The 15,508-nt window shown below is 34.6% G+C and overlaps 1 long non-coding RNA gene across 2 annotated transcripts in view; it reads left to right on the forward strand.

The window, feature by feature from the left end:
• The first annotated feature begins 446 nt into the window (after positions 1 to 446).
• LOC106489975 (uncharacterized) overlaps positions 447 to 15,508 on the forward strand; it is a 63,840-nt gene continuing 48,778 nt past the window's right edge. Inside the window, exons 1-3 of one of the 2 annotated variants that reach the window (XR_010883532.1) lie at positions 447 to 613; positions 1,756 to 1,816; positions 2,521 to 2,596. This is a non-coding gene — a long non-coding RNA (uncharacterized lncRNA). The remainder of the gene's footprint in view (positions 614 to 1,755; positions 1,817 to 2,520; positions 2,597 to 15,508) is intronic. The other variant, XR_010883533.1, reaches the window with a different exon arrangement.

Below are 15,508 nucleotides of genomic sequence, written 5' to 3' on the forward strand. Positions count from 1 at the left end.
CTAAGTTAGGGATAGTAGGTTTTTTTTTTTTTTTTTTTTTTTTTAAGAAGGGCTGTTTATCAGTGACTTAAATACATAAATTAAGATTTTGGGTTACTGAATACTGTTTAATTTGTTCTTATATCTAAAATGATACCATCATTTATATTCATCTAAATTATTCAGCTGTCTTCAGTCTTCATTCCTCTTTCTTTGACAACTTCTTAAACATTTTAAGCAGTATTGCTAGTACCTTTGAGCTGAATTTTTTTTGTTTGGCAGAAGTGAATGCCTTTTTTGGCAAAATCTTGAGACAGACATCTTTTTTAAGCAGATTGACTGTCTAGAGTTTCATGTTGTGGCCTAACAACAGGGCTGGCTAACTTTCATAACACTATGATACATATGGAATTTTTATGTCAGTTCCCTCCCACAGAAAGAAATTGGGATTAGCAAGCAATTTCTGTGCCATCACAACCTGGTCATGTGATGGAACGCTGGCCAGGCCTCCAGACTTGAACTGCTTATTATCTACGTGCTGCTCAGAGCAGTAATGGGGCCACCGCTGTTCTATACTTTGTGTCAGTGACCTGGACTGCCATCCATCTTCCTGACCCTGTGGAATCACTCCAAGGTAGGTTGTTCTTCACATCATTTTGTTCATCCTACTTGCGGTGCTGTAGCACTGACTGTATGTGAAACGTGACACGAAGTTCACTGGTTATTTTGCAAGATATAAATGTAAATATGGAAATAGAATAGTAGTATCATATTGTCAACATTTATTTGCTTTGCCTTCTATGTTCTGATTGCTACTACCCTTTCCAGTAACGATCCGTGGCACGCATATACATGTTCTAAAATTTCTATATGCCACAGTTTTATGTTTTAACAGATGGGCTTGAAATAATTTCCAAATGAACTTAAAATAACCAATTTTGCTATCATACTTAAAAATACCAGTTACATTTGTTTTCCTTTTGGGAGGACTTGGGGAGTCTAGGAGAATGTTTTTGCCAGAAATAAAGAACTTAGGTGTGAGAAGATACCATATGACGGTTTAGCAAAAATGAAAGTGGTACATTGTTGTGTTGTTATCAATGAGTCTCATTCTGGAACTAAGTTTGCTGATTTAGTGAAACAAACACATCAAATACAATTAAATTTTGTCTTAGCATAAATAAAACTGTTGACATTCACAGAGTTGCATCTGAATTTTAACCTACTAGAAATCTAGAGCATGCTGATGCTTATATTAAGAATTGAAATAATTAGTATTTCCATTGCTTATCTGTAATGTATATATTCACTGGAATTTTTCCACCTTGACCATCTGTGTTGTTTCTTAAGAGGCAGCTGTGATCCATAACAAATACATGGAAAATGGTTAAGTATCAGGAGGAATATTTGAAGTAACATTTTTGTTCTGGCTAACGACTTTAATGGCTCCATGAGAAAAGAGTCTCTTATTTTCATAATTATAGCAATAGAGATATTGAGAGCCATGTCTCTTACTGACATGCCAGTTTCAAGGCTGAGTCTAGAAAGAATCCAAGAATGTTCTATGCTGGAAGCTTATTAAAAGTGGTCTTCTCTGTTAGACCCTCCATTCCAGAGGAGAAAGTTGGAGTTACAGGTAAACTGAGTAGAGAAGCCAGCATCACATGAAATACTGATATCGCTGCTGACAGAAATTTTTTCAAGACTTGGTGCTGCAATAAAAGTGCAATTTGGAAGAATATTCTGTATCTGAGCCAGACTTTGTTTTTTTCTGAGGCTTGATATGCAGTTGTGGTACCTGTGGAGAAAATGCACATGAACCAGCAAGAAAGAGGAGGTAAGAATATACAAAAGCAGCCGGACAGGAAAGAACCTTTACCATAAAGTACAACCTCAACTGCTAGTCATTTTGTCAGCCACAACTTTGTCTGTGAACAGTTTCCATAATAAAGAAACATTTTGGCAAGCATGATATTTCAAACTATCTTCAGACAGTAGGGCTACTTACTTGTACTGAACTTGTGTGGTTTTTCAAGAAATGGGAATTTAGTAATGTTGCTGTATCATAGTGAGCCAGGTGGTAGAAGAAAATTGGAAGGCAAAATTGAAGAGAGATATAAATCATACAGAAAGTATTTGGCATCTTGTCTTAGAATGGCAAACCAGGGGTAGAGAAAGCCTGAATAGCAGCCTAACACAAATAGTTTGATGTTAAGAAAAGATGCTTTTGAGGTATGAAGGTATTTCACTATTAGTAGTAGTATATTTCTAGCTACTTCATTTGGTTGGTGAGAAAGCTGGCTTGATTTATATATGTCAAGCCAACAAATTCTCCTGCATATGAAATAGCAGTGGATTAACTTGTTTCGTGAAAACCAACAAATGCATTTCGCTATGAACATGGAGTTAGAGAATAGTGAAATGCATGCTCCACTAAGACCTGATTCTCACGCCATGCAAGCACAGCAGATGAACAATACATATAGAATCAAACACTATCAGGAAAATGAATACCTTTTATTATCAACTCTTGTTTTCTAGTAACGCTTATTTCCAGTGTTGACCTGACTGCAATATATAGGACTTCATGAAACTGTGGGAAGAGCAGCCTTCTAAGGTGAATAATAGCAATAATAATAAACTGAAATGCTGTTAGGTTACATATGCTTATAAAATACTTGATTTTTTTAATGGGTAGAATAGGAAGTTATGTTTGTAGGTAGGTTCTCTTTATTTTTAACTTTGTTCTCTCTTGTGAGAAAAGGGATGATTTAGTGAACAGATTGCTATGGAGGTCACTAATATGATTTTATGTGAAAAATGAGATTGTCTTTTTAGGAAGAGCTTGGTTATCATTTTTTTTCATCGGCCTAAGAGTGATGAAAACAATGTTTTTGATCAATATGGTCACTATAAAATCCTAAGGATCTTTTTCCTTAAATCTTTTAGAATTATCTAAAGTAAAATAAGCACTTTGTTTTAGGATGATGATGGCAGTAATGTTGTTACTTGAAGAAGAGTGTATCATTAACGAAGTCCAGCAAAACAGTGTAAATGTTAACCCTTCATTGAAGCACCATAGAGTATCAGATTTTTGATATATAACATGGAATCTGGTTCGTTGAAGCTTAAGTTCCTTAGGGTAAGGCAAACTCTTCATTGTGATCTGTGGAGAGAGAGAAAGAAGTTTCTCCAGAAGGTGATTCAGAGCAGCTATTTTTTTCCCCGTTAACTACAGACATCTTCTGTAGTATATGAAGGTCCTCACTGTACCAGATTTTTCTCTCGCGAGTGTACCTCAAAGAGAAGATCACTTAAAATGAGAATGCAGGGCTTCTTCCTTTTTTATGCTGTAGTTAGTTCAGACTGCTCATAGCACCACCTAGATCTTTAAACTGAAAGCCATGCATTCTCATTGCATTATAGAAATTGGTATATGGTGTTTGTTTCTCCTTGTTTTCAGCTGTAAGTTCATGTTAGAAGGCTGATACACTAAAATTTTCCTGAAGTCACTTAAACACTTCATTTCTTTTAGCTTGACAAAGTCATCAGCAGGAGGAAGTCCCACATTTATGATTTTGTCTCGTATTTTTCTTCCATGTCAGCCTTGAGATGCATCTGTGCTAAGGGAATGTTTTGAAAACTTCAAAGTTTAGACAAGTGAATACTTTGTATTTGTCGTGTGCTGATGCCATCAGTATCTCCATTTGCACTCGTACCTGCTATTCTTGCAGTTCCTGTGTGCCAGCAGGTCCCTTTCTCCTGAGTAATAGCTGGATTAAGGATGCTGCAAGCTCTTAGCATATTGGGTACACTTAAATGTATGCACTCAATCTGAGTGACAAATCCGATGATGCAATGTGCTTCATTAAATTATTTAGTTCAGGCTATAAAGAGGGAGCTGTGAGATTTTTAATGTATTGTTGGTTATCTGATATAGAATGAGGAAATATTTAAGATCAAATTACATTACATATTGGAAAAAGCCTACAAAGCTAAGAATGCAGGTATACAGAACTTTAAAGTCCATCACAGAGCACACACATATTGAAAAGAGTGACTGCTCTCTTCACCTATTCAGGTCAGAGTCCTGTTGGAACTGGAGACTCATTAACTAATAAGTCTACTCTCATGTAGAAATGCTATTTAATACAACCTCTGACTCAATATTTGCCCCTTGAAATATATTATTTACTTAAAAGATTGAATTCATTGCATCTGAGGATGTACACACGCCCTCTATTTATAAAGGCTACTGCACAGGAATGAAGTTTTATACAGCTTTTAAAATGAAATTTTGAGTGTGAATTACACAATCTACTCGATGCAAATAACTGTTCTTAAACAAATCCTGCTGTCATGAATTCATGTTGGCTGATACAATGGAGTGTGCTGGACTTGTATAGATATGATAAAAAAGCAACATTTTTAAGTGTGTGCATACAAGTGACATTGAACAGAGGAGGAAGTAAAATCTAGTCTATTCCAAAAGCTCTTTTTCATACTGTATACAGTGTGTTTTTCTGTATTTATATCCTGAAATATTTTAATAATGAAATAGTTTATAAAAATATGCTACATACAACAATGTATATTTAATTCTGTAACTGAAGTTTGCTGAGACAAAGTATAGGCTGTTTATTAACATGATCACTCTTTCATAATTTTATATCTCTTCATTTTTAAAATCTTTCACCTTTCCCTTACCTCGCCCCATTTTTGTCTTAGTACACATATGATTAGTGTTAGAAGATGCTGACGAATTCTTGTGTTTTGCCAAAACATAAAAAACTTTAACAATGCTGACACTCTTTTCCAGAAGGAAATTTTAAGCCACTCATGAAAGTGAGTTAGACATTGGTATTTTTTGCCTCATGTTTCATATGTGTGGCATAAAATTGGGATTGCTGTTAATCCACTCTTCACTGCCTAGGCAAAGAACTGATATTATTATGTCTAGCCTAGTTTTTATCAAGTTATGGCCATATGTTTTAGAGCTAGCTCGGGTATTTCTGCACTACCTTGTGCTGTATGGACATGTCCTCAAAATAGTCCTTAATGGAGGCCCTATACCTGCCAGTTCAAATTTGTTGTCACCATCTGGTATTCACAGTATGCTGCAGCCACGATTTATGATCATTTGTTTTCTTCCAGATAACAGATATAGACTTCATAGTTTCGTATACTGCTTTAACTTGCCTGCATATCTGTGAATACACAGAAAGATGTGTTTGTATCAAGAGAATGCAAGTTTAATTCATTGAACATCTAAGGTTAGAAGCTGCAAACTTTTCCAGGAGAAATTAAAGTTTCTTTCTTTGGCTGCTACTTGAAACCCACAGTATCACTACTAGATTCCTAATGATTTCCTAATCCTGATATGTCTTCTTGTGTGGTAGGAGATTTGGATAGGTGTTATAAAAATAATGCATTCATGAAATGATTCATTAGCTCAAGCTTTAAAGTCCAGCGAATCTCTTCACTTCTTTATTTTGATTGTTTTTGCGTATTTATATTTTCTGCACTGAACATTTTAAATAACTGGTGTCCTTTCTAATCTGATTAAAATGGGTTGTGTCTGTTAGGAAAGTAAATATTCAGACAGATGTGTTAGCGTAATAATCATACCCTAACTCAGTTTACAAGTGGCACATCTTAAGGGATAAAGCAACAATTTTTCTGAACTATAGTCAAAGGACTTATTGACTGGGAAGATAAAGGAAAGAGAATTATTAAATGTTAAATTTAAATTATTAAATTTAAAAAATAAAGTATGTAATGCCATCTGTATATATAATATGTTTACACTGACAATATACCTTTTATGATGGAAGGTTTGGAACCATATCCAAACTACTGTAACATACATCAATGTTATGAGCCTTAGAACCTCAGCAGATACAAAAACACTTGCTTGGTTGTCTGTCATTAAAGATGTGGGAATTTTCTGCATTATTTTAATGTATTATTTGTCTTAGTTTATTTTATTAATTAAACAAGTTTGAATCTTGTATTGATTGCTGTGTGACCTCAAGAAGTTAATTTCTGTGCTGGAACACTCTAGTTTGCACACTGATCTGTGACGTAGGTCTGAACTGAGCAAATAGGTTCCACTTTAGTTGACGTATGAATAAAGCAGTATAATGAATATGCTGCGGAAAGTAATCAAAGCATGAAAACTGTGTTTGTCCTTGAACTTGATGACAAAGCAGTTCTAAAGGGGTTAATCTTGATACCTTATACCACTAATTTTTCTTTATAGGAAAGATTTTCCTAAGCCATTTTTGAAAAGAAAGCTGACAGTGTATCTTGGAATTTGAGAAGTCGTATCAAAGTGGGATACTTGACTATCTATGAAGACCCTAACAGATTTAAAAAATATATTCAAAAGTGGTAAGGAAGTGGGACAGATATGGTATTACAAGTATTTTTACTCTTTTCCTCTAAATATAGATTTATAAGTTTGTTCTGTGCAATCTAAATTACATATGAATGTTAGAATCCTTTGCAAAGGCACTTTCTGATTTGCTTCAACATCTGCATTTCTTAAGTCAGTGCTTAGAAATTTGGAATCATAGCAATAAGGCTTGTCTCACTGCCAAAAGATGTTATGAGATGCTGTTCATTCACAGTATCCCTCCATTCTTTCCCTCAAGACTGTTGATTTCATCGATATCCACTTTTACAGGCTTTCAGATAATCAGCTGTTTGGAGAAATATGCCAGTACACGGTGCTGTCAATACCTATTAGATACCATGTGAAGGTTTAAAGGTGTTTAGCTATTTCGGTTCTTGTCTAGATAATGGAACGGTGGTTTCTATAATTTAAATAGGGATCATCAAACTCAAATCTATGAATTCTTCATGAGTAGTTCTGGAAACCTGGAGGCATGGCGTTGTGGAAGCATGCAGTCCCTTCCACACATGGTATTTTAGGTACCCTTGTAACTACAGTGGTAAAAGTGCATTGAAAAAACATTCAACTGTCATAGGTTCCGATTCCCATAACTTGAAAAATGTACTATGAAATCAGTAGTATTACTTACAAGCTCATCGTTTAGCATGAGCACGAGAGTGGAGGGCCAGATCTATGATATGTGTTTTATAAAAACATTCCAGTCTTTTGGGAAAATAATCAAACACGGACATATTTGCATGCTCCTTTATATTCTCTTTATTAAGACTAAAGTTATTATAAGTAGAAAAATATCTTGAGAAAAGTAAGTTAAGTGATTTATAGGTCTAAATAGGAAACTGTGCATTGAGTACTTTCTTTAATTTATTAGAAAAATAAAACAATCCATCTCAACATGATAATAGGTCATCAAAGTATTCGATGGAAACTGACTTTGCTAATGTGTTGCTCTTCTCTTGAATGAGTAATTTTCAATTCTTTGAAGTATCTCTCTGGATTGTGCATGGATCTCTTGCCAAGTGCAGTGATCGTTTGACTGTGAAGAAAAGATTATTTGAAAGTATTTATTAGCTTTTTTAACAGTGAAAAGATAACATTCAATATAATGGCAAATTGGATGTGAACGGAAAATAAGCATGCAAAAATCCATTCAAAAAGGAATTTGAGAAAAGATTAGGAATACATTTAGGAAGCTCAGTTAAGATTGAAATGTTCTTTGGTATATAAAATGGTCAATGCTGTCCCAGCTGAAACAGATATCATCAGATGTGTGGCTATTAATTAGTTAAATTATTTTTAAAAGCCAGAGATGATATACTGACCTCAAAGCAAGTGTGGGCCGAAAGATTTTGTGTGAGTAAAAATATGTAGCTCTTGGTAGTGTGGCCCTGTCTGACAGATTCTTACGGTTTTGATCAGTAATGGGACTGCTTGAATAAGAAGCTCTTCTGTAACTTTCAGATTCCTAAATGTGAGCTTGAAGTAAAAAGCAGCATGCTTACCTTGAGCACAAACTTATTCATTTTCTTGAAGCACTCTTTCACTATGGATTCATGGATAATGTTAAGTCTGGACTTCAGCTGTTATTTTTAAGGGAAAATAAACTGTTAGTTTGAATAGTTAAGTAAAAACAGGTTTAACCTAACTCAATAAAACAGTACCCTCTGATAGATGTAGTAATGACTGACAGCACTGTAATGCTTGTGTCATATGAAAGTCTTGAGTAGGAATTAAGGAATTAATTGAATTGAGTAGGAATTGTAGGAATTAATGTTAGAAAATGTGTACTACACCACCTTTATGTCTATGAAGAGATTAGGAAATGAATATATCAATGCTCAAATAAGGTATTGGTTGTATGGCAATGACAATGCTGTTTTTGTTAATGTGTATTGTCTTTGAAGGAAACTAGTTTCCGAATAACTGATAGCGATGGTCATTTGACATACTATATCAGAGATATACTTAGGTGGTTATGTTCTTTCATAAAAAAATATGGAAATATTTAATGTGCTTAAATAAGCATAAATTATTACTTTCTTACATATCCTGTCCCAGGCTTTGGCCTGATCAGAAGACATTCAGGAGGAGTGATGCGGTTTGGGAGCTCAGTTTATATGCTACTCAGGTATATGTCTAATCATGTAACTCCTTCTGTCACGCAGAAAAAGTGCACTGCGGGTTCCCTCTATGGCAGCAGAAAAGAACATGTTAGGGTATATATTTGTATGCACATGTTAGTTCTCACTTCATGGGTTTGTTAGCAAATCTGGTGCCCGAGACGGATGTTAGCTGCAAGGCAAGCTATTATAGATCCGAGGCTTCATCCTCTGTAAATAGCTCTTAAAGTGACCTCAACTGAAAGAACTTCTTACAAATATGTTTAAGTAGTTCACTCAGCTGAAAAAGACTGAATGTAGATCTAAATGTGTTCTGAAATGTTTTGCATAAAATTTGCATGCAGTTCTTTATATCATCTTGTCTTGACAAAAGTCATAAGTAGTTGAAGAAAAGTGTGCGCTCACTACCACGCCCATGAAGTTGGTATTTACTGAAAATAGTAAGTGCTGTCCTCTAGAACTAGTAGATTCTTTAAGCAGAAACAAGTTAAATAGTTTTTAGGCATTGCATCTGAAATAAGTCTCCAAAGGTATATGTGTAAAATTTAAAACTACTGATATCTTACGGGTCAGTAAATACTCTCAAGGGTATATGTCATTCCTTATATGCAGAAGTTTTAGGTGCCATTGCTTGAAAGTGTATCTGTTAAAGTTTTCTATTGCATTTTTAGCGGTACATAAGTTTGATTTGACATGAATATTTATGACTTGAATATCATACTATGAAAAAAATGGCCATACTTACACAGGTCCTGAGCTGAGCATGAGCTTCATACATTCCTCTTAGAAAAATGTTCTTATTTTGAAAAGGAGCATCTGTTCTCTTGAAAAACTCAGCAAGTTCATGAACTATGTGAGCAATGGCTGCATAATCATATTTAACCTGTAACAATGTGGGAGAAATACAAATGTAAACTACTTTTTTTTTGAACTTTGCATTTAAGTTTCACTTAGCAGTACATTTTCCAGCTGCCGGAGTCCAGTTATAATAATTTTTTTCCATAATTTTTGTCACTTTCTTGTGTTCCTCTAAAATTTTTAAGTACAAAAATTATGCAAAGAAATATGCATTGTAAAGGCAATATTTATTGGAAAATCAGGAACTGTATGTGGAATTTCCAGTTACTTTTTCTTTTTTTTTTTTTTTTTTTGCTTTCTTAAGCTAGACCCCTATTTTTTAATGTAAATGTATCTTGCATTTTTGGGCTGCATTGATATAGTTGGATATTATACAATATATGGGGACCATTCAATTGGCAACCAAGAGGCAAAACTAGGTCTTTTAAATTCAGACCCAAGAATCTAGACTAGGAATTTTCAGCTTATTCTTCACAAGGACAGTACATATCCGGAGGTGAGCAGGAAGGTGAGCTCCTTCTGCCTCAGAGCAAATGGAAATACAAAAGAGGCTGATGCTGCTGTCCATCCCTTTGCTAGTTCCCTGGCTGGTTTCTGAAACTCCCTTAAAGAGAAGAGCTGGAAGTGGGCTGCATGAATCGCTTTGGAGCAGTGGCATACTCTCAAACAAGCACACTCTTATTTCGTGTCATTGCAGACCTGGACTGAAAGCGGACTGTAGCTATAAAGTGTGTGCATGGGCCATGTAGTACATAAAATTACCCCTGTGCTACTTTTATGAGATCTGCTTCTGACTGAAACTGAAGGCAGTGCGCCTTTCTGCTAGTTTCATAATGTAATTCCTATTTCAGAAACAAGACCAATGGAGGTCTAAGAAAACATACCTTATTTTGTAATCATTTCTGCTTTTGTTAACTTACTGCTAATTGTCCATTTTAAACAGCAAGAACAACAAAAAAAGAATCTAACCCTTTTCTGGTAAAAGTGGTATCACAACTTACTTTTAAGCAATAGGAAAAACAAAAGATCATGACCTTTTCTGCCTTTGCTTTTCTGGTCACTACTTCTGAATATCCTTTAACTTTTCAGGAATGGCATGTGAAAGGCTATTGAGAACTCATCTTAATGCAAAAACTAGATATATAAAGAGACACTGTTAGGGTTGCAGACTTTGTTATTCAAAATGTAATATTAAGGAAGAAGAAAGTACCTAGGTAACTGGATAGGTCATTACTTAGCTTAGTCTTTATGGTCTATATGGTGCTGAGCAAAAAAGGACCCAGTCAGGAAAGGAAAAATGTTTTTCACTGAGCTGATTTCCAAAAACACCTTCAGAGAGTATTTGTGCCAAAAACTTCTCCTCATGACTATGAAAGCGCTTTTCTTTGAATACTATTATATCCTTGTAAAGTAAATTGTGGTACTACAGTTTGAGTTGATTCAGTTAGCAGGGATCCCAGACTACTATGGACTCCAAAATATGCAACTTCTGTGTGTAGGGTGTCATCACTTAGCCAGTAAACCCTCAAGGAGAAGGATTTTGAAAAGTCAAAAATCAGTTTTATCCTTTAAATCTGTAGTTTAGTATGCCGTATTTCTGATGTAAAAATCTCATGACAAGGTATAAAACCTGTGTAGGATGGAGATGTTACAATGAAATAATGTCAAATACATATATTTTTCTACTTACTGCTTTTAGCATCTGCTCGGGGAAACACAAATCTTCACTGCCCACTTCCTCGCACTCCAAAGAAAAACCTCTTTTGTTCTTAAACAAAACATCAGTGTAGATATTTTAACCATATGTATAACTAGGTTTATCATGGAAACAATTCATAGGAAAATCACTAAATAATCAGTTATCTTTTAACAATGAAGTATAGGAATGACTGTATCAGTACAGGACACTACATGTCTCATGAAGGTATGTGAAGAAGATTTATTTCACTTAAAATTTCCAAATTTACTGAAAGTAGAGGAAATAGCTGCTTTTGTAGCAGGACTTTTTAGCTTTCTCCTTTTCTAAAATGTCCCAGGTAGCTTGGTCTAAATTGTCTAAATTGTGGTATTTTGGTTTCAGCGGATGCCAGTTAGCAGGGATCTCAGATTATTGTGGACTCCAGAATATGTGACATTTGTGTAGTGGATGTGGAACTTTTTTTAGGAAAACACACAAATGTCATAGATTCAACAGAAGGAATTCAAATAAAAAAAATAGAAATTTAAGATTTTTGGTCCTGTAGAGAGGGGGCATTCTGGGTCATATATATTTTTTAAATAATGTAAAAAAAATTGCAATCAGACAATTATGAATTATTGTGAAAGGCTTCCTTATCTCTAAACTGAAGTAAAAAAGATTAAAAGCTACATCTATAGACTGTGACAATATTTTACACATTCACGTACCAGTTTCTCAACCTCCTTTAAGAGCTCACTCCATTGCACGCTTTCAAAGCACTGATGACTGTTACTTTGGTGATTACCAAGGGATGTAGCAATTAGGCAGACAGTTAAGAGGAAGATGTTCCTGGGGAAATACATTTTGTAGTTCTGGAACAATGAAGACAAGGACAAAGCGTTAATACAATTAGGATTGTCTTACAGATTTGTAAAGTCATACAAGTACAGTTGATTATTTGCTCCTGCTTGTTCACTTTTACTCCGTAATATTTCTAATAAAGATAAAGGCCATAACTGTAACTTTAAATGGACTTAACTTTAATCAGTACAATTGCATCCACTTAAACCTGAATTTAGTCCAGTATCTCAGGGCAAACATAGTGTTTCCTAAGATAGAAACCAATAGGAAGATAGTGTTATTGATGTCCTGGGATTGGCCTAATGAGTTCAATTTTTATGTCATAACACTTGGAAGTTTGTAATAAATATATTATCCAATTTATAAGCTGCAAAAAAAATCATCTGAGAAAACTTAATTTTTACACTGCTTATACACACACACACACACACACACACACAAAATATGTTATACATAATTAATCATGTTCTGGCTTCCTAAAATATTATTTTTCCTCTATTTCTATATGGAAAAACACATGGAACATCTAGAAAATTGACATATTTAATACAGTAAATTTGACTAAATCTAAACTACTACCAGCTCTACTAACTAATAAACTAAACAATAGAAAAAGCGCGTTTTTTGCCTTATAGTAATTGCAGTTGTTACTTATAATCTGTAACATGATTTAAAATAATTGTTTTTTAATACGAGGTTACATTGTAGTCACACTTAGTTTTCAAGAAACACATTTGGCATCACATTTGGAAAAATAAAATGAGTAAGTTACTCCCATCTAAAAAATAATTCAGCCATATATTTGAAACCCACCTTGTGGATGAGATTCAGCTCCTGATTGTACACTTCTGGAGGACACCTGGGGTACCAGTCTGTCAGGCATCTCAGTCCCTTTTAAATGTTCTTCTCCCACTTTGAGAAATCTCTGACCGCCTCCTTTGAGATGTTGATGCAGAGTGAAACTCTTCCTGCTTTCAATATTCTGTCTGTTCAGGTATGTTAATTTCCAGGCAGTAGAGAAGTTATATGTGGGTGGCTTATTAAAATGTATTTTTACTAATTTTACATCAATTTAATTAATAAACTCTTAGCAGTTTGCAAATATTCATATACAGGTGATACAATATAAAACTTTTACTGTTCTCCAGTATGAACAAATATTCTGTTTTCTGCACTTAAAATTGTGAATGTGTAATTTCATATAAATTTAGTCCATATGATTCCAATTTATGCTTGTATAAGTAATATCAACATACCAGTAAAAAAAAAAAGTGGATTTTTAACTGTGATTATTCTGTGTGAGCCTCTAACTTTATAATTTTATCAGAATTATATTTACTTTCAAATATGAAATGTGCAAACAAGGGTGCACATACAGACACGTGTATATACACATACATACACATATGTTACCTCCCCACACACCAAACACTGTGAAGTCACCAGCAGATTGTAGGTTGGGCTATTCAAAGGTGCTGAAGAGAACTGACTTCCAAAAGTGGTAATCCCTACCGAATTAGAAAATGTTTTAATAATAATACGATATTTTCTGAGGCTTTTAAGTCCCATTAAAATTCAAAGCAACTGTAGCAACTAATTCTACTGTTATTTCCTACCTGTCTGAGCCCCTTCGATCTACTATCAAAAGTTTCTCTTTGATAGAGTTTGTCAAAATGCGAAGTGTTGTATTACTTCCAGGCAGAAAGCATTTTGCTCCAGACTTTTAAAGTTTGTTGTTTTTTTTAAAGCAGATTGGCTAATAGTGGATGTGTCAAACGTACTTAGATATCTAGGGCCCACCTGGGAAACTCATAAGATTATATTTGCATTTTTCACCCATAGCCTTTTGTTAATTTGTCCCTTCCTAGGACACCTGCACATCCTTAATAATTTTACCTTAATGCTACTTTGTGTACACTTGCCAATCGCAACTTTCAGGGAATGTAAGGGCATCTAACATCTGGACTTAAGCACAATTTTTGTCATTTTTTTGAGAGTAAGCGAAGTAGTGAGACAGGTATGGCAAGGCAGGTTTCATTTTATCATATCTTGGAGAGGTTTGATGAGCATATTTTCAGCAGTAGATTCTGGATACAGGACATAAATATTTGCCATAAGGTACATGCAGCCAGCAGGGGTGGGTGAAATTCAGGGCACTACTGGCAGTGGCCAGGGTTTGTCAGTATGGAGCAGGGAGCAGTGTTAACCGGACAGTCAGTGCACCCAGAACAGCGAACGTGCTGGACGGCGGCAGGTCCTCTGACGCGACTGCCCATTGCAGGGTGATTGCACCCTGATGCCTTGCTACCTGCCTCGCTGGCCACACATACGGGCCTAAATTTAGGGCTCCATTTATGTTCAGAGGTGTTGATTTTACAATGCCTAACAAAAAATCATAAAGATAATAATTTATTGATTACTAATTTAAATTTCCAGAATGAAATGCCAGACCACTGAAGTTCTGTGCAAAATTAACTTCACTAGGGTGAGAATTTTATTCTTAGCATTTAACATAGATGATTGTTTACTAGTTGGATACTCAGTTTTAACAAGCAATTATATAAAGCAACAGTTATGAAATCCTAAAATGGTGGACCATTTTTGTAAGACTAAAAATATTTGTTTCAGTTTGAATTGAGTAACTCTAAAATGTTTTAGATAGACTGTATAGTGCTATATATACATTGTTGCATATATGGAGAACCACTGATTAAGTTTTGGATTCTACAATATGTTATATATTTTAATGTAAATACCTTTAAACAGTGGTACTAAAATTTTACGTATTTTTACATAATTTACATAAATTTTACATATTTAGTCTATGTTTGCTTTTGGTTCAACATCAGTAAAAATTGAAAATATACATTATATAATACATCTTCAATGGACTTTCCATAGGAAAAGCTTAGAGAAGCATTTGTGGGAGGGGGACAGTTGCATGAAGATTGTCCATCCTTCTTACCTTTCTGTCTTCCCCTTTCTTCCATTGTGGCTTCTTGAGAGATCAAGATTACAGAATAGAAGATGTACAATGGTTGCTGCATAGTATCTCATGACTAAATCATAATTATTCTTCCTGTACTTTTATTGTACAGTAATAGTCAGCTGAGCCACTTCAGAGAGAATATTCAAGGAGTGCAGTGAGGCTAGAGCTAAAATAAGTCAGCTTTCAAAAGATATTCACTTTTATAATTCACCTTTATGAATGTTTATAGCCCCTTGTCAGACATAAGAATTCAGACATGTTCCTTTGGGGGGCAAAAAAAAACGTATTGTGTCACATTATTTCCAACACTTTAAAAAATCTTATTTAAACCTAAAAAAAAAATAATCAAAACTACATCATATTTGGATGTATTTCTCTGTAAAATTAAACTGGACTATCTTAGTGAGGGAGGCATAGATGCTACTTGTTTATTCTTAGAATGATAAACCTTCTTTTTAGTAGTCTGAAAGGTAACTGATAGTTGTCAGTGTGTTTGAAAATTTACTGCTTCATTTTTTCCATTAAGTTTCATACTTCAGGATATTTGTGTCATTTCTATTTGTGCACTGGAACTCCAAGAGTGACTGGGGCAAGGCATCTGAAATGTT

This window comes from Apteryx mantelli, chromosome 2 (assembly GCF_036417845.1).
Source record: "Apteryx mantelli isolate bAptMan1 chromosome 2, bAptMan1.hap1, whole genome shotgun sequence".
NCBI classification, from domain to species: Eukaryota; Metazoa; Chordata; class Aves; order Apterygiformes; family Apterygidae; genus Apteryx; species Apteryx mantelli.